At 45.6% G+C, this 10,675-nt stretch overlaps 1 long non-coding RNA gene across 2 annotated transcripts; it reads right to left on the bottom strand.

Annotated features, from left to right (window-relative positions):
• Positions 1 to 3,394: 3,394 nt before the first annotated feature.
• Positions 3,395 to 9,796, bottom strand: LOC113625714 (uncharacterized). Of its 2 annotated transcripts, none has more exons than XR_003434810.1 (2): positions 9,741 to 9,796; positions 3,395 to 9,237 (listed from the first exon to the last, which is right to left on the bottom strand). It is a non-coding gene; the product is annotated as an uncharacterized LOC113625714 (long non-coding RNA). The 2 variants fall into 2 exon arrangements; XR_003434809.1 differs by lacking the exon at positions 9,741 to 9,796 and adding an exon at positions 9,334 to 9,584.
• Between the last annotated feature and the right edge of the window lie 879 nt (positions 9,797 to 10,675).

Genomic DNA, 10,675 nt, shown 5'->3' on the forward strand with positions numbered 1-10,675 from the left:
TGTCTGAGGTTCTCTGTTAGTCCAGTGGTTCAGACTCAGCGCTCCCAGTGCAGGAGCTTTGGCCCCTGGCTCATGAACCAAGATCCCACAAGCCGTGTGGGGTGGCAAAAAAAAAAAAAAGCAATAACAAAGTAAAAAATAAAATTAGACTAGGAAACTAACAGATATGTTAGAAAGAATATAAAATAAAAATATAGATGAATCAACAACCATAAGGTACATCAGTACCACAATAGTAAAACAGAGGAGGAAGGAAAAGGAAAAAAAAAGAAAAAGAAGAAAGAAAAGAAAAGCGGGGGGAAGGCCTTGGCTGTGGAGGCGGGGCCTAAGCAAGGGCGAGGTTTGGGTGTTGGGTGGGGCCTATGCTCAGGACCCACAGGGCTGGAAAAGGCCCTGGGGCTGTGGGGGGTGGGGCTTAGGCTCAAGGAACAGAAGGGGCCCAGGCGTGCCCCCCACCCCTGGTCTCAGAGGGCAGGGGACCTCACCTGGGAGCCCAGCAGGCTTCCTGGGCTCGAGTGGGAGGGGCAAACACCCTCCTCTCCTCTCCTGCTCCTCCCACCTGTCTCTCCTGATCTCCCCGGCCTCCCTCCTATGCCCCCAAGGACCCACGCGGCCTGGAGGGGGCTTTGGAGCGGGGGTACCAGCCTGGGAGCTCAGCAGACTCCCCAGCCCAAGTGGGCCAGGTGATTGCCTTCTGCTCCTCTCTCGCTCCTCCCGGAGGGTCCCTCCTGCCTGACTTTCCTCATCTCCCCAGCCTCAGGGGCGCTGATTCTGTCTGGCCTCCACTTCTCTTCCCCCCCCCAGCCCCCCCAACATCCTACTGGTTCACTTGGGGGTTCCTCCTGTCTCCCTGGGCGTCAGAGTCCCCCACCAGCGGCAGGCAGGTGCCCTAGTTGTGGAGAGACGCTAACTCCACGTCTTCCCACACCGCCATCCTGACTCCTGAGCATGCTTTTTAAAATCCAACCGGGCTGAATTTAGAAATCCAAATTTGTTGCTTTTTAATAGTTAATATTACTTATAAGAATATATATTAATATGTTAATAAGTATATTTTAATAATTAAACTTAACTTTAAACTTAATTGTATTTAATAGCCCGGAGGATGTGAGGTTGTATTAACTGTTCGCTAAGGTGATTGAAGCCTAGGAAACCAGGGGCTTCTAAATGAGGCAAGTTTGGGCTTGGGTGGAGTCAGAGGAGGTGGGAGGAGTCAGACAGGGTGGTGGGAACCACATTCAAGCTCCGCCCCTTCACTTAGCCACGCCCCCAGCCCCATGCTAAACAGCCTAATTCCTCAGCCTGGACACCACTGCCCCCATCACAGTTCACCCTGCTCCAGTGTTGAACTTTCTTTTGCTTCAACCTTGTTTTGGAGTTTTCCAAAATTCCTTCCCACCAAGCCGCAGCCCCTTGCCTTGGCCCATTACTGAAGTTGCTTGGCACCCGGGATGCTGCACATTCATTTTCATTATGCTGCCATTGATGGAAACCTTCAGTATCTTCCTTAACAGCCTGACCCATTCTTTGAAGGCTCTCCAGCAGTGAGTATAGTTTTTTGCCTTGTTTTGTTTCGTTTTTTCTTTGTTTTTTACTGTGGATTTTATTTTTTGAAAAATAAAATCACTTTGGACTGAATTTTGGTGGACAATAAAGTGGCAATATTATTTTGAATCTAAAATAAATGGTACTAAAAGGTACCATTTTCTCTCACTCTGGAAGTATTCCAGAAGAGGGCCCTGTCAGTTTGAGGCAAGGACAGTATCATTGCAATAGGCCAAAGTGATAGCTTTCTTTGCACAGCAGCTTTTTTTTAAGGTCTTCATACTTTACCCTATTACCACAGATGGGTATGTGTCTGTGTAAACCCACACATGGAAATGAATTTCATAGCCCAACGATTATTCACTTAGCCATTGAAGAGCTGCAGGCACTCACCCAGTCCCTAGGATCAGTTTGTTGTACTGTGGCGTGCGGGTGACATCCGTCACCCACCTGGGCTTCCGAATGATGGGCTTGTCCTAAAGGGTTGAAGGGTGGAAATAAACAAAAATATGCCCTTTTAATGATAAGACAATTTCCATTGTCTCAAGCCACTCTGGTCCTTAATATGCATACTTAGCATAATAGAGTTTTCTTTTTTTTTTAACATCTTTATTGGAGTATAATTGCTTTACAATGGTGTGTTAGTTTCTGCTTTATAACAAAGTGAATCAGCTATACATATACATATATCCCCATATCTCCTCCCTCTTGCGTCTCCCTCCCACCCTCCCTATCCCACCCCTCTAGGTGGTCACAAAGCACCGAGCTGATCTCCCTGTGCTATGTGGCTGCTTCCCACTAGCTGTCTATTTTACGTTTGGTAGTGTATATATGTCCATGCCACTCTATAGTTTTCTTTAGTTGACTTTCGCTCTCAACTACAGGCGTATCCCGGAAATATTGAGGGAGGGTTCAGTTCTAGACCACTGCAATAAAGCAATTCACACAAACTTTGTGATTTCCCAGTGCATACAGAAATTATGTTTACACTATGCTGTAGTCTATTAAGTGTGCCATGTCTTAAAAAAAATCAATGTACATACCTTAATTTAAAAATACTTTTTTGTTAAAAAATGCTAGCCACCATCTGAGGCTTCAGTGAGTAGCAATCTTTTTGCAATAGTAACATCAAAGATCCCTGATCACAGATCGCCATGACAGATAAAATAATAATGAAAAAGTTTGAACTATTGCGAGAATTACCAAAATGTGACACAGAGACACAACGTGAGCAAATGCTTTTGGGAAAATGGTTCTTATAGACTTGCTCGATACAGGGTTACCACAAACGTTCAATTTGTAAAAAAAAATGCAGTATCTGTGAGATGCAATAAAACAGGGTCTGCCTATATAGAGAACTTGCTATATAGATTTGAAGAACCACCTTTATTCTCTCTCTCTAGAGCGGGCTTATTTGGCAGCCTGAGGGTTATTGTTTAGCTGTAACTTCTAGGGTGGATGATAAGTTTCCTGAGGGCAGAAATGGGTGTCTGTACCCCCAGCACACAGCACAGAACCTGAGCAGTGACAAGGGCTCAACTATTTGTTGAGTGAGATAATAAAAGAAAGACTTTAAAGATAGAATATATTCTGGAATGGGTCAGGTATTGTTATTCCTATCCTAAGTGTAGTTCCCAAATGCTTCTTGCCTTCTGAATTTCTGATTCTGTGATTCTGTAAGTTCTCTAAGGAGAAACCCTCACAGAGCAACCTAGACTGAAATAACCATTAACAGGGAGAAAAATTCTTTTCCATTTGTCATTCATTAAGACATATGATCAAGTACATGATGGAATCACGTGTAATTCATCCATCTGATTTAGAAGCAAAATGAGGAATTATCTCGCACTACATATAGAGATCATATTTTATTTGCATTCCATAGACTGGCAAAATCCAACATGAATATATTATCTTCAAGGACACAATTTCTGTAATCATGCCACTCGAGGAGCAGTTTAAAATAGCAAATAAAATCAAACTGGAGCACTCAGCATCCTTATCAAATGAGAATCACATACAAAAACCCGCTTTCTTCTTTTCAACTTCAGCTGCAGGGACCAGAAATAAACGGCCCCATCTTCTCTGATCATGATTAAGGTGTCGTCAGGCGCAGAGAGAATGCACAGCACGGGACCCCCATACGACAGCCCTCGCAGCACAGCAGGCAGCTGGGAGGAAACCTCTTTCTGGCGAGCCAGAGCACCAGCTTGCTCTGAATACACTAACTGCAGGTACGTGCAGAAGCCATCCTGGTAAGAAAGGAAAATTCAGTAAACGTCTACTGTCTTTCAAAAATTCTCTTTATCCTCAGGACATGGATAAGTCTTGACATAATTAGTAGCTTATCGATGTGAACTTGGTTGCCAAAACCTCGGGGCTAATAACTGGGGTGCGCCTGTTCGGTTAGGGCTGGAAATTTGCTACTCAGTGTCTCGCTTCCCTGCCCAGTCTCTCTGTCTAAAGATGATGGTGAGGGTTGAGCACATACCCTGTTCCGTGCAATGTGGACCTTCACCTCCGTTCTTGCCATAGCTGGATAAGGTAGGTACTGTTACTCTCCTCATTTTACAAATTGGGGAACTCAAGCCTAGAAAGGTTAAATAATCTGCCTAAGATCAAACAGCTAGTAAGTGGCTGGCCTGAGACTTGAGCCCCCATTGGTCTGACTGCACAGTTCTGACCCACCAGGATGTATGCCTCATTTCGAATCTCGGCAGTGCACGTAGGGAAAAGCCGACCTGCGGTCTGGGGAAGGGGTGGGCGTGCCTGTAGGGCCTGGGAACATCTCCATTTTCTCTCCGCTTCCCCCAAAGCCCTAACTCACTAGAGTCTTCCCTTCTCTTCCCTGGAATCCTGACTGTTCCCTTTCAAATGAGATGACAGTGAAAACACTGTATTTGCTTTGGTTGGGGCAGTGGCCCGAGGTCTGAATAGAGGTGAATGCCGCTCAGCTTGTCATTTTAGAACTTGATTCATCCTAGAACAATAGGATACTGATGCACAATGGCAGAGAATTTTAAAAGCAGATGTCTCAGCTCCTCATTATACAACCCAAATTGGGAAACATTAATAATGACGATGATGATAACATTTGTTGAGAAATTACTCTGTGGCTGCCCCTGTTCTAAACACTTTCCATGTGTCAGTGATCTGATTATCACCAGGTGTTGCTTGTTCGCAGGATTTCTTGCTCACCGGTGTTTCACTTTTGCTTTTGGGTAAGGTGGCAGATGTAGCCTTCATTTCCTGGTTTTAGGAATGCCTTCTTGGAACTTGCCTGAGCTACTGCAATTCCTAGTGAAGCTATTCCAGGCATATCCTGACATTACGAGAACTTGAAAATTGTGAATATGCATGTCCCCTTGGTTCAACTTCAACTTGGCAAGGGTACTGAGGGGCATAGGATACTCCAGAAAGGCTCAGAACCAAACATTTTATACATTTTCCTCACTAACTTCAAGTCTGACTCACAAAACACAACCCAACTTACCCACTGAATTCTACCCACTGCTTCATAGTCTATTTTCATGAAAAGTTGTTCTATTTGTTCAATACTCTAGAGAGAAAAAAATCAATCTGTGTTTAGAGTAAACTATTCACTAGATTGGTGGGCGACAGGATACAGGAGGGGGAAGATATTCATTTTTCCAATTTTCATATTCAAAAACGCATACTACTCTAAGATCTCTGGAATGTTTGCTCCAAAACATTAATAGGACTGTTAATCTGAATTCAGTGCACTGACACCAGAACTCTTCCCCAGCAAGTGGCTGAGCTCCTCGAATGTCTATGTTTGAAATCAAGCCTTAATTAGTAGGAGGAGCTGTGGGTCTCCCAGGGCTTATGCTCCCAGGGGGTCCCACTCCACCCTAGTCAGTTCCAGCCAGAGGACTGAACTGAGTTTCAGTTTGAGACACTGAAACGCAAAGTGTATCAGTATCTTTGAGTGTATCCCCACTTTGAGATACACAGCAAAGCAAATTCTGAGGACAGTGGTTGGGATGGTGAGGATACTCACTTGGGTGTAGCCAGGACAAAAAGGTGCGCAAGTCATAAGAATTACTTTCAAGTGTTAGAAGGATCATTGTGTGGGAGAGAGAGTAGATTCCTTCTGTGTGGCTGTAACAGGCAGACGATAAGATGGATCCCACGATCCCTTCCTCTTGGTATTCAGGCCGATAAAACCCCCTCTCTTTGAGTAACTTGCTGGTAACCAACCATAACTTCTGGTAGGCTGTCTCTCTCCCTAGCTGGCTTTGAGGAAGCTGGCTGCCAAGCCATGAGCTACCCTATAGAGGCGCCTACGTGGAAATGGCCAACAGCCAGCAAGGAACTGAGGCCTTAGTCCAACAACCTGCAAGAAACATGGCAGAGACCGTGTGTCCTTGGAAGTGCACTGTTCCCCAGTCAAGCTTTCAGATGAGACCCTAGCACAGCTACCACCTTGCTATAGCCTCACGAGACTTACAAACACTGAGAGATAATACATGTGTAGTTTTAAGCTGCTGAGTTTGTGGTAATTTTGTTCTGGTGCCATGGATAACTCAGAGAGTGGTGCAAAAGCTTAGAAACTGGGCTAATGGGTAGGATGTCAAGAAAGACCAATTTCAGCTCATAAAGGGAAAAAAACAAATTTAAGGTCAGAGCTCTCCAACCTTGAAACGGGCTACCTTATAAAGTATCGAGTTCCCTTAAGCTGAAGGTATTCAAGCGTATGCTGGCTCCTGGCTTAGCAGAGAATAGAATCTGTGCATTGAAGTGGTTATATACTAAGTGACCTCTAAGGTCCTTTCAAACCCCAGGATTCCATAATTGCAGCTTCAACAGAGATGGTCAGGTTTTATGTCTATTTTGGGGAGTGAGGTGTTGGCTTTTCTCTTATAAGTCTCAGGGGTGTTTGCCTTTGCTCAGTAATGATACCAAATGGAAAAAATGAGATGATGCCTTATTTCAAGACACCAGGGCATTGCCCCTTGGTGAGTCGATACCCAGTGCCAGTGTAGGGGTCGTGAGGAGAGACCCTGGCTGTGGGACTGAGCTCAGACCCAGTTCCCTCTACATCATGCTCCAAAGGAGACATCTCACACCCCTGGGTGTGGCTGCAGCGCAGACGTTACCATGGCAACTAGGCAATACCACGCACATAATAAGTAACAAATATTTTTGGAACGAAAGTCCAAACAGACCCAAACACCTAGAGGGATGGCTTCCTGAGAGATTAGGATGAGAGATGCAACAGGAAACAGAAAAGCTCAGGAGGGGGGCAGTCACTGCCTGGGCTCGGGCTGCCCACCCAGACCACCCCTGTCACCAAAAGCAGAGCCTGGGACAGGTGTGGGTCCACCTGGGCAACTTGGAGCTCCGGACAAGGTGGCATGAGGCAAGGGCCGTGCAGTGTTGTGGACCACAGTGGGAGTGGCCCCTCGGGCAGTACATGGGCCATCGTACGGCCACTCCTTGGTCTTGCAGCACCGTGGCTCTGCCCAGAGAGATGCAGCCTCCCCCATCAGTCACAGCTAAAGGGGCACTGGGGTCTGCATGAACAGCCTCTGGCCCTGCCCTGGGGAACTGCCTTCTCAGCATGCTTATGTGAGAGACACCGGACCACTTCCTCCTCACATCGCTCACTCATTGAGCACCAATGGCATGACAAGCCCTGTGTCAGATGCTGCAGCTTCAGAGCTGAAAGATGCCTTACTTGCCCTCATGGCGTTCGCTGTCTAGCAGGGTCACAGCAAACCAGCAATGCAGTGCCAAAAACAAATTCTGTGTTACAGGAAACTGCGGACCACTATCAGGTTAAAAGGAAGAGCAGCTACTTCTTTCTAGGAAAGTTAGGACAGACTCGTCTGAGTCCATGATGACTGTACTGCATTAAAGTCAGTCATTCATTTAACAGCATTTATTGGACATCTGTATGGGCCAGGCATGGTCCTAAATTCTGGGAACATAAGAAAAACCAGAATCCAGGGAGAATTAGTACTCAGGCAAAAAATGGGAGGAGAGTATTCTAGGCAAGGGAAGAACACGTGGGAAGATACGGGAATAGGAAGATAGGGCATCACCTTCTCTGCTCCCCACGGGAACCACAAGTTTTGGTGTAAGACCCCCATTCCTCTAGGTGGCACCCATATCTGAAACACTCACCCTGTATATTGTGCCCCTGAAAACGCAGCCCAAGGTTCGTCTCCTCCAGGAGACCTTCCTGGCTCCCTGGTCTGCTTTAGATGCTCGCATAGCACCCAGGCTGAATTCTAGGCCAGCTCTGACCTCCCCGAGGGCAGAGTCCATTTGACTGATGCTGTGTCGCTAGTAAATGTTTATTGAATGAATAAACGAGTGAGTGAATGAATGCATGAGAGGAGAAGAGAATGAGTAGATCACTGACTGGGGGGGCAGGCATGCTAAAAATGCAGGTAATTAGACTGCTTTGGCTAAAAAGATCTGGGATGTTGTTAAAACACCTGATAATTTATCCATTGAAAACACTCCTCTCTCTACCCCATAGTTTTTTGTTTAATATTATGCATACAGAGTAGATATTTTTAAAAGACGGGTGTTTTTTAATGATCACTTCTCCACAGCAGATGAAACTCTAAACACACATAAACTTCCACTCGAGCCATGGAAACCGAGGGCTTTGTAACTCAGAAGGGGCATTGGGGACCTCATCAGCCTGCAGTCTGACGATGGTGGGATTTTGTTTAAACTCCAGGGACAAGATCATAGTGCATTACCTTGAATAATTTTTTTCTATAGTTTAAGAGGTAATCATGAAACCTTAGCAAGTAGAGCTTAAACAGCCTCTCCTGTTATCACATGTATTTTATCTTATGAATACAGCCTTGTTCATTGCTCTGTTTGGAGTTTTGTGTCCCCGCCTCCCTGCCAAATTCATATGTTGAAACCCTAATGGCCAATGTGATGGCATTAGCAGGTGAGGCTTTGGGAGGTGCTTAGGGCGTGAACGTGGAGCCCTCAAGAATAGGATTTGTGATCTTACTGAAGGGACCCCAGTGAGCTCCCTCACCCCTTCTGCCCTGCTAGGATCCAACGAGAAGTCTGCAGCCTGGAAGAGGGCCCTCACCTGACCCTGAGGGCACCCTGACCTCGGTTCCAGCCTCTGGAATTGTAAGAAACAAATGCTTGTTGTTTATAAGACTCTCATTTTATGGTTTTTTTTTTTTTTTTTTTAACAGCAGCCTGAACAGGCTAAGATATTCAATAAGATTTCATATTCTGGGCTAAAAACTGGGCTAAGCAGGACTGCAGAGAAAATATTTAAAATCCTTAATTCCAGCAGCTTGGGGGTGGGAAAAGTGTCCCAACTCTTTGGAAACAACCCACATGGAAATAACCAGTGATCTAGTAAGAGCCTTTTTCTCCTTTTCCAGAAAAGTCTCTAAGTATCTTGTTGGCCTCGTGTACTAAGTAATTTAAAACTATTTTCCTATATGAACTGTTGTTCAGTAGGTCGGCTGGGTGTTAGCAGAAATCACAGTTCAGAGCTGAGAGTGATTGTACAGATAGGTCATCAAGCCTAATTGGTTCCTATGGTTGAAATTTTCACCGTGGTTTCAATGATCCAACATTTCTAAAACCCATCTACTTTCTTCTGTGACCTCATGCTTGCTTCATTATGCATTTTTGACTTTCCATATCCAGCAGCCTTCCTCTCTTCTCATACTCCTAGGAGGGAAAACCAATAGTTAGCTCTGAACATAGTTGCATTTTGTTTAGTCTGGGTGTAAGAGTCCAAAGAATGGGATGTCTAATTGGACCTACCTGAACTCTGTCAACTTCTAGCGTGCTATCCCTTTTGTTCATTTCTCTGATGCATTCATACTTTGTTTCTAATTCCATTAAGAAGTGACAATTACAGAGAATTTATTCTTCCTTGCCATTTTGTAGGAATTAAAAGGCATGTACTTTTCACTGAAAAATCAACCATCAAAAAGAGAATCAAGGGCTTCCCTGGTGGCACAGTGGTTGAGAGTCCGCCTGCCGATGCAGGGGACATGGGTTCGTGCCCCAGTCCGGGAAGATCCCACATACCGCGGAGCGGCTGGGCCCGTGAGCACAGGCTGAGGCCTGTGCTCTGCAACGGGAGAGGCCACAACAGTGAGAGGCCCACATACCGCAAAAAAAAAAAAAAAGAATCAAATTAGAAAGCTCACCTGCTCAATTCCTACCTGAAAGAGTGCATTTAAGTGTTGTAGATCTTCAAGGGTCACTTGATGTTCAATCTCATCAAAACAAAAAGAAAATAAATTAAAAACATATAATGCTAATAGTAATGCCCATAACATGCAATTTCTGGAAACCCATAATTCCTCTCTCTATGGGAGGCCAGTATGGGGTGGCTAAGCCTCTGAGTAACACTTAGGCTGTTCCAACCGTCACTGTTCCCAGTGTCTACTCCAATTCAGCTGATTCCTCAGCCCCAAGTTCTGGGGTAGGCTTGGCTCAACTGGGCTGGAAGGAAGGAAGGAAGGAAGGAAGAGGTGGCGGGTGGTGGAAAGAAAGGAGAGGATAGACATTGACTTGGGAAAGAAAAGATCAGGGACGGGACTGATACGAGAAAAGGGAGAGTGAAAATATTTTGCCAGATCACATTCCAAAGACGCTCTCTTCCCTGTCAGGAGTCCCGCGCATCAGAACTGCCTAGTGCCGCATCCTCTGCTCCTTGGTCCAGCTCACCCCAGGCTGAAACAGGAGGAGGCCCTGGGGGAACTGATCTGTGGCCTCTTTTTCTGGGGTAAATTTTCTGAAGCTATGGTCAGAGGCTCTTGGTACCCTTGGTGTTAGGGAATTTGGTTACCTTTTAGTCCCCTGTCCTTAGCTCAATAAACAGATTCCCCAGAGAATGCCTCTGCCTCACCTCCAGTCTCTTAGCTACTATCTCAGCAATTTGGCTTTTATAAATGAAAATCCTTAAACTTCCGGCTTAGAAAGAATGAATAAACTGTCACCAGTGGGTAGAGCCGAGCTGAGCTCTGACGTTCTTGCACCATCTCCTGAGGCCCGAGGAAGATAGCAAAGGAGGAAATAGGCTATTTCCCCAATAGGATCATCTTCTGAAATCTCTCTGACCACCTCCAAGCTTCCAAGGTGGTGGCCTTTACCA

This window comes from Aethalodelphis obliquidens, unplaced genomic scaffold, assembly GCF_003676395.1.
Source record: "Aethalodelphis obliquidens isolate GAN/ISIS:26980383/991018 unplaced genomic scaffold, ASM367639v1 scaffold16, whole genome shotgun sequence".
NCBI classification, from domain to species: Eukaryota; Metazoa; Chordata; class Mammalia; order Artiodactyla; family Delphinidae; genus Aethalodelphis; species Aethalodelphis obliquidens.